Consider the following 8,271-nt stretch of genomic DNA (forward strand, 5'->3'; position numbering starts at 1 on the left):
AAGTGGGTCCTTACAGAAGGCGAGATCTGCATAGTACTCAACCTGGAAAAGCTGCTGCCCTACTGGGGGAGTTGCAAACTATTTCTACATGGAGGAGTTCCAGGCAGAGAAATGGTCCACAGATCTCTTCTGCTTAAAAGCCAATGAAAGCCTCTCCAGGGACCTGGAAGAGGCCAGAACTTCTGGTGAAGAAGATCGAGCCAGATGGTCACTTGGGGTTGGTAAGAAGGAATGATGGGAGGAGAAAGCCCCAAAAGTCACTCTTACTTGAGGCGGAGCAAAGTAAGAAAAGCAAAGAAGAAAAATCCAGAGCCTGCCCCTCCTGACAAAGATGGAGAAAAGAAGGAATTGAAATCAGGGCCAATGGAAGAGGTGATGGAGTATGTGATAAAGACCCTCAATGAATTTAAGATGCAGCTTAAGGAAAGCCATGAGTCAGAAGAAGAGTCAGTGCGGGAATCGGAGGAGAAGAATCGGAAGGCTGAGAGATGGCAGCAGCAGAAGCCCAGGAGGCAGCACAGCGGTGGGGTCAAGGAGCCAGAGGCAGACCTCCTCAACCAGCCATGGTGAAACCAATTCCAATTGGAGTGAAGTTTGATGGAGACCCGAAGCCATTGGGGTATTTCCTGGCACAAGTGTTCACCTACATGCAGATCTATGGGAGAATACTGCCTACCAATGTCGAGAAAGTTCATGTGGTTACCCTGGCTCTGGAAGGTGGAGCAGCTGACTGGATGGTGACCCTGTATAACTGCAAAACTGAGAAACTTCAATCGTTTTATGGCTGCACTCCACAGGCATTTTCAAAGACCAGCTGGCCAATAAGAAAGCCCGGGAGCAGATTAAGACTGTGAAGCAAGGAAGAAGACCAGTCGCTGAGTATACCAAGGAGTTCAGAGAGTTGGCCAGTCACCTGTGCTGGCCAGAGGACATCCTGGTATAATGCCTGAAAAGCCCATGGAGCCCCAGGGAGGCTGTATGACTGGTGCCTGCTAGCTGAGGAAATGGAGATTGATCAATGCAAGCATCTGCATCATCTGGTGAGACCAAGTTTCAAGCAGCAGATCGAGAAGCTAGGGGAGACTGTATGAGCTTCCCCTGCCCTGCCTTGCAGCACCGCCTGCTTCAAATGTGGTAAAGAGGGACATTGAGTTTTTTCAGTACTGCTCTGCCAAACTGTATGCCAAACTATCAAAATGTGAATTCCACAAAGATCGTATTGATTACCTGGGTTATCGCATATCAAATGAGGGGATAGAGATGGACCCAGAGAAAGTGAGAGCAGTCTTAGACTGGGCACTCCCCCCCAAGACCAGAAAACAGCTCCAAAGTTTCCTAGGATTTGCAAATTTCTACAGACAATTCATCCCATCATTTGCACAGATTGCCCTCCCAATTACAAACCTATTAAAGACCAGAGGGGGGTATAAGCCAAAGCCCAGTCAACCATTAAAATGGACAGGAGAAACTTTTGGCTTTTGAGAAACGTAAGAGACTTTTCTCTATGGAGCCAGTTTTGAAACACCTAGACCCAGAACAATCCTTTATAATTCAGGCTGATGCCAGTGATGTGGGAGCAGTTTTACTCCTAAGAAATAAAGATGGAAAATTGCAACCTTGTGCTTACAACTTGAGAAAATTGTCAGAGCCTGAAAAGAGGTGGGCAGCCTGGGAGAAAGAGGCCTACGCTGTACGGTGGGCTTTGCTCACCTGGAGGCATTTCCGTGAAGGGAAGGAAATAAAATACCATTTCAAGTATGGACTGATCACGAGAACCTTGAAGCCATGAAAACACCCAGGAAACTCTCCCCTAAACAAGCAAGGTGGTCCCAACATTTCCATCACTTCAATTCTACAATTGATTACCTCCCTAGCTGATGCCTTATCCAGGTTACCACACTATAACAGTAAGAAAGCAGAAGTTGCCAAACCATTTCTGCATTCTCATCAACTGGCAGCCCCAATAACCATTAGGGCCCAATCAAAACCAGTGGAATCTGTTAGAAATACTTTATTACAGGAATTTAAAGTCACCTTAGAAACAGATGAATGGTTTCAAAACGATAATAACTTGTGTGCATTAAAATATGGATTAGCATGGATTGGAGAGAAGCTTTATGTCCCAGCAGCCTTGAGACTTAAAGTGATGCAAGCAGGACACGATTCAAAAACTTCTGGACATTTTGGTTTTGTAAAAACCTTACATCTTTTAAGAGACAATTTTGGTGGTCTCCATTGAAAAAGGACATAGAAAACTATGTGGCCAGTTGCCCCACATGTGCAGCTGCCAAGAGGCAACAAGGGAAATCCCAGGATTGCTGCAGCCAGTAGCAAATCTGTCAGCACCCTGGAGAGAGATTTCTATGGATTTCATTGTAGAACTGCCTGAAAGTGCTGGCAACACTGTAATTTGGGTTGTAACATACTTGTTTTCCAGACAAGTTTACTTCATCCCATGCCCCAAGATTCCAGCTGCAAAAACTTTAGCTAAACTATTTGTGCAGAACATATATAGGTTTCATGGAGCCCCACAATGTATAATTTCAGAGTGAGGGGTTCAATTCACTTCTAAGTTCTGGAAGGCTTTTCTGGACTTAATGGGTTTTAATCAGGGGTCATCGTCTTCTTACCATCCTCAAACTAATGGAGGGACAGAGAGGCTTAACTCACTTCTAGAACAATACCTGAGATGTTTTATTAATTACCAACAAAACAACTGGGCCTACCTGCTACCATTTGCTGAGGCTGCCTATAATAATGGTGTACATTCTAGTACTGGTTTCACTCCATTTCAAGTAGCAAATGGTCAAACCTTTCTGGCCATGCCTGAACTCCCCACCAAAGAACCTGAGAGCCCCTCCTTGCAGGAGTGGATTAAACAATTGCAAAACACCTGGCTAGTGGTGAGGAAGGCCGCTGGATGAAGCCAGGGAGCCCTATAAAGCCCTTACTGTTACTGGCCCCTAATAAAAGTATCCTTTTCAGACAATGCCTGTTTCAAGAGTTCTGCTTTCTTGGGTAGTTAGTTGAAGTGGGTCCTTACACTGTGGAATGGAGTGGGTGGGCGGCCAGCTGCATGGCACGGTGTGACATGTCGGGATTGCCTGCCTCCCCCCTTGCCTCTGTCTCCGCCTGCTTCTAGTGCTGCTGCCACAAGGACAAACCTCCTGCAGCCGCCCGGCCAACCATTGTCTCTCAGCTTGCCTGCAGCTGTGACAGAACTGTGCTGCGCGGGCTGTGCCAAGAGGCCAGTGGGCTGCGGCTGGACACTGTTGGCCCCCACTTGCTCACTGCCTCCTGTGCTGGACATGCCCCCCATTACTATCTTTGGATAGTAATGCTCAGTGAAATACTGGATGCACCTTCATTGAAAGGAGTGATTATAGGTGGAAGACCACAGGGTTGATTTGTTGGAGAACTTTCAATGTGCCCATAAATTTAGCATCAAGCTTCTTGGAAGGTCTTGAAGTGGCTATCAACCTATCAGCCAACTTTGTCTTTTACTGCTATGGGTGGGCTCTCCTGCTGATGTGCATCTGCTGCTTTGTTGCCTGTTTTGCTTGGTCAAGTTGCTGTTTCAATAAGTTTTCACGGCAAGTTGCTATTGTAAAAAGCCAACCATCCCTGGAGTGCAAGATGGTTTGGCAACACTTTAAGGTGTGTGCCATACACAGCTTAAAATGGTATCACTGAAGTTGATGAGAGCAGTGAAGTGTTGTAAAAAAATTCTGCGAATGGCAGTAATGGTGGCCAGTTGTCTTGGCTGTAGCTATAGTAGTACCTTGAATACTGTTGAAGGAGCTAGTTTATCTTTTCACCCTCCCCATTCCTGGCAGGTTGGTGAGCTGAAGAGAGGTTGACCTTGACATTTAGTAACTGAAAAACTGCTTTCCAAAATTTAGATTGGAATTGTGCCCCTCTGTTTGACACGAGTGCTGAAACCATGCTATGGTAGTGAAAGACATGATCTAGAAAACACTGGGCTATGTGTTTGGCATTGAGCAATCCCTTACAGGTTATGAAATGGGCCATCTTGGTGAAAAGATCTACCACCATTAATGTGGTAGTGAAGCCTTGAACAGAGAGTAAATCAGTAATGAAATCCAGAGAAACCGTATGCTAAGGTTGGGGAGGCATAGGTAGTGGTTGCAAAAGTCTTGCCAGCTTCTGATGGAGGGGCTTGTATAAGCCTCGTATAAATTTCCTGTATAAGTTAGTAAAGCCCAGGAAGCATTGGACGTCTTTGGCTGTATGAGGGGCTTACCAGTCAAGTACAGCTTGGACCTTCTGGTCAATCTGGATGCCTCTTGTGGTAGCCCAAGAAGTCTAACTGTTGCAAATCAAAGGCACATTTTTCTGGCTTGGCAAAGAGGTGGTTATCTCTTAGTCTACTGAGGACTGTGTGCATGTTGTCTGTGTGCTGAGCCACTTTCTCAGAGTAGATTAAAATATCATCTAAATATAAAACCACAAATATATCTATCTTGAAAAATTTGGTTCATGAATCTGGAAAATATGGCTGTGGCATTGCACAGACCAAAAGGCAGCACTGTGTGTTCAAATTTGCCATATCTAGTGTCAAAGGCGGTTAAGTATTCACGGCCTTTTTTATTCAAATAAGGTTATAAGCCTTGCAGAGGTCTAGTCTTATAAAAAATACCCATTTTCTGTAGTCTGTTTAATAGATCTAGTATTGATGGCAGTGGATAACGGTTCCTTACTGTGACTGTGTTTAAAGCCTTGTAATAATGAACCTCTCTCAGTGGGGGATTCCCACCATTATAAGGCCAAGTAGGGTCTTACTTCTTGGGTATGAAGAAGGTAGAAGCCGAGGCAGGAGACTGGGAGTGTCTTATGAATCCCTTTTGCAAATTAGAGTCCAAATATTGTTTTAGAGTTTCTAATTTTGTAGTAGACATTTGGTATTGTCTCTGTGCAGAAATTATGGTGCCAAGGACCAGATTTATGCACAATTGCAGTCACTGTGTGGAGGGAGGGCCGAGGCTTCCTCCTCCCCAAACACTTCAGTGAAGTCTGCATAGTTACTTGGCAGATTGGGAATCTCACTGTAAAACCTGGAGGGGGCTGGTGGGAGGCTTTGCAGTGTCGCAATGAGAAAGGCATTCAGATTTTCAAAGGCAATACTGCTGTTTTTCCACTTCATAGTGGTGTGATGCTGTTGTAATCAAGCAGTTCCTATCACTAGCCGAAGAGCTATGTGATCAGCTATGAAGAAGGCTTACTCTTCTTACTGATTTATTGTTAACTTCAAAGGTACTCTGGCATGAGTAACGGGGCCTGCTTTTAACATTCGGCCACCAATAGTTATCACTGGCAATGCAGACTTCATGGAAACTGTAGGTATCTTAAGTTTCTGAACTGTGGTTAGGCTTATGAAGTCAGAGGCTGAGCCAGAATCTATCAAAACACAAATGGCAATTTCCTGATCACTGGGAAGTGTCAGGGTAGAATCAAATTTTATTAACATACCTGAGCATGGAGGCAATTGAGCTCCGTTCAGTGTTTAGGTGGCTTTCTCTGTGAGCTCATGGAGGGAAGGCATTTCTCGTTTCCCTAGCCTTGGGGACTGTTCTCCAGGTGGTGATTAGTGGAGACATTGCCAGGCTGTATGTAGTCTCTTGCTGGAGGTTTAGTAAGGCAATTCTTGACTACATGGCCAGGCTTTCCGCAATAGAAACACAGGGTTAGTTGTCTGTGCCTTTGCCATTCTTTTGCTCCTGAGGTTTGTCTGGCTGCTCCAATTTGCATCAGCTCTTCAGCATCCAAATCCAATGGGGTAGAGAGGCTAGGGCTAGTGGCGGGGAGGTCAACTTTGGAAGCGTTTGGATGGGGCTGCAGAAAAATGCTTTAATTTCTGCAAGTTGAAACTCAGCTGTTATAACGGCTAGGTAGAGGTCTTGTAGACTCTGGGGAATACGTTGCTGTATCAGTTGTGCTATTATGTCTTTGTAAACTATGCCCTAAAGGCTTGCTCATTCCAATCCAGATCTGCTGCAACGAGCTTGAAATCTTCAATGTATCCTCTCACAGAGTTGGAAGATCCATTTTTCGGCAGTTTCTATCCAAATAGAGTCTCTAATATGCTCTCTAAATCTAGTGAGGAAGTTGGGGTAACTATTCAGGATGGGGTCAATGGTTTTGATGAGTGGAAGGGCCCATTTGGCAGCAGAGTCAGTTAAAAGCATGAGGACGAAGGAGAATCTTGATCTGTCTGTCAGAAACACGTCACACTTGTGCTAGGCATATTCTCATCAGACTCACCAGTGAATCTCAGCGGTAGGCAGTCAAGGAGACTTTAGAATGAGCATGGCAGGAACAGGCAGTTGTGCCTGAGCTGGTGGGGCTGGTGGTTGTGCTTGCAGAGGAATGCCTCGTTGAGTCAGGATCTGCATTTGCTGCATCATTTGTTGAAAATTGGCTGTGAGATTTCTGATTTCATCTTCAATGCTATCTTGCGTCTTTTAATAGAGCGAAGTTCTGGCTCATCTGCTATTGCTGCAGCTCTGGTGTCTGAGGGCATGGCTAGAATATTTCGGAGCCAGAGAAAACTTTTGATGAAGAGAGTTGGTCAAACTAATGTTGATCACCGGGGAAATCAGAAGATTCAGGCAATTCAAATGAGTATAAAGATTTATTGCAAGCTTAAGTTCTCTACAAGAATCTGATCAATTAGCGGTCAAGGGAAATCAGTGGGGGATAAAAATGGCATTCAGTGTGGGCTGGACTTAGATCTCTTGCAGGGATTCATGACTTTTGACACATTTGAGCCCCTCCCTTGGGCTCAGCCTAGTCATCTCCTACTCTTTTACACTAACTACAAGCTGATATTACATTTTTATTTTCATCCGAGATACCATTTTTCTTTTCAGGTGAGATTTAATTTTTTCTTTCATTATTTTATTCATCTGTCATTTTACAAATCCATCTATCATTTTTATACATCTGCGGATTACAAACTGCACCTAGAGGGCAACCTCACTTGCATTTAAGTCCTAATCTGTATTAGCTCTAGGAAGGACCAAAAAACTTAACACTGAAAAATAAAAATTATTTCATTCCTTTCACTTCTTTTACAAAAAAAAGAACAAAAAATCCTGCTAAATTTGAAAATGTTTGAATATTTTAATTTTTAGAATATGTTAATTTCCAGAATTTTTAAAACTTTTGAAAAAAATTCTTTTAAATTTTTAAATTAAAAAAAAATTAAATGAATTTTTAGAATTTTCAGGACCTGTTTTTATACAGCATTTTCAGATTTCAAGATCTGTGGTGCACATTTTCACCTGTTTTTGATGAATGTCTATTAGCTCTGCATGCCTTCTTTCCTGTCGCTTTGACTTCAGTCTCGGAGTTATAATACAATGCAAGTGGTTTACACTGTAATTTTATGTTATTGTTATATTTGTATTCCAGCTTTTCTCTGAAAGCTTGAGAGAGTATTATTTTCATAATTGTCCTATAAATTGATCTAAGTGAGAAAGGCCCAAGAAACCTGAACAATGAGGACCTAAATGAGGCTCTACATGATCATGAGGACCTAAATGAGGCTCTACATGATCTAAGTCCAATATTTTACCGCATCACACAGGCTAGCTAAGAGGTTTAGCTGTCTGTGATGATAGTTTTTATTTTTATTCACCTTTGACCACTATCAAACTACAAGCATACCAATTCTCAACAGCATTTTTTCTCCATGATTTTTTTGGATAAAATATGTTTTTCCAGGATAATATACAAATGCAATAATATCCAAATAGTGAAGGAACTACATAATCTGAAGAACAGTCAAGCCATGGTAGCAATCAGGTTTTATTGTAAATTTAATGATAGTTTATCAATATGGCTTACTCTTTTATTTTTGATTAAATATTTCACAATTCTTTTATTTAGTATTATTTAACTTGAATCGGCTTTATACTTTCTTAGCTATAGGAGGACATGTGTTTTCTTTGTACCAGAAGTTCACTTCTAGTTTCCTCAATACCTTAAAAACAAATCAGAGAGAAGATGAGTCACAATAAGGAAGGCAAAGAAAGAAAACCCTTACCTTTCCTGCCAAGCTTGACTTCTTCTATTTTTTAATTATTAATATTATGATAATATTATTATAAAGAAAACCAGGTTCATTGTATTCACAGATTCTTCGGAAAAGGCCTAGAATCCGATAGTCGTGATCTGTGTTACAGTCCACAGCTCCGTTGCCCTTCTGCATCTGTCTGTTCTAGCTTACTGCACTGCAGGTTTTTCCTT

Source organism: Vipera berus, assembly GCF_964194415.1.
Source record: "Vipera berus genome assembly, chromosome: 3".
NCBI classification, from domain to species: Eukaryota; Metazoa; Chordata; class Lepidosauria; order Squamata; family Viperidae; genus Vipera; species Vipera berus.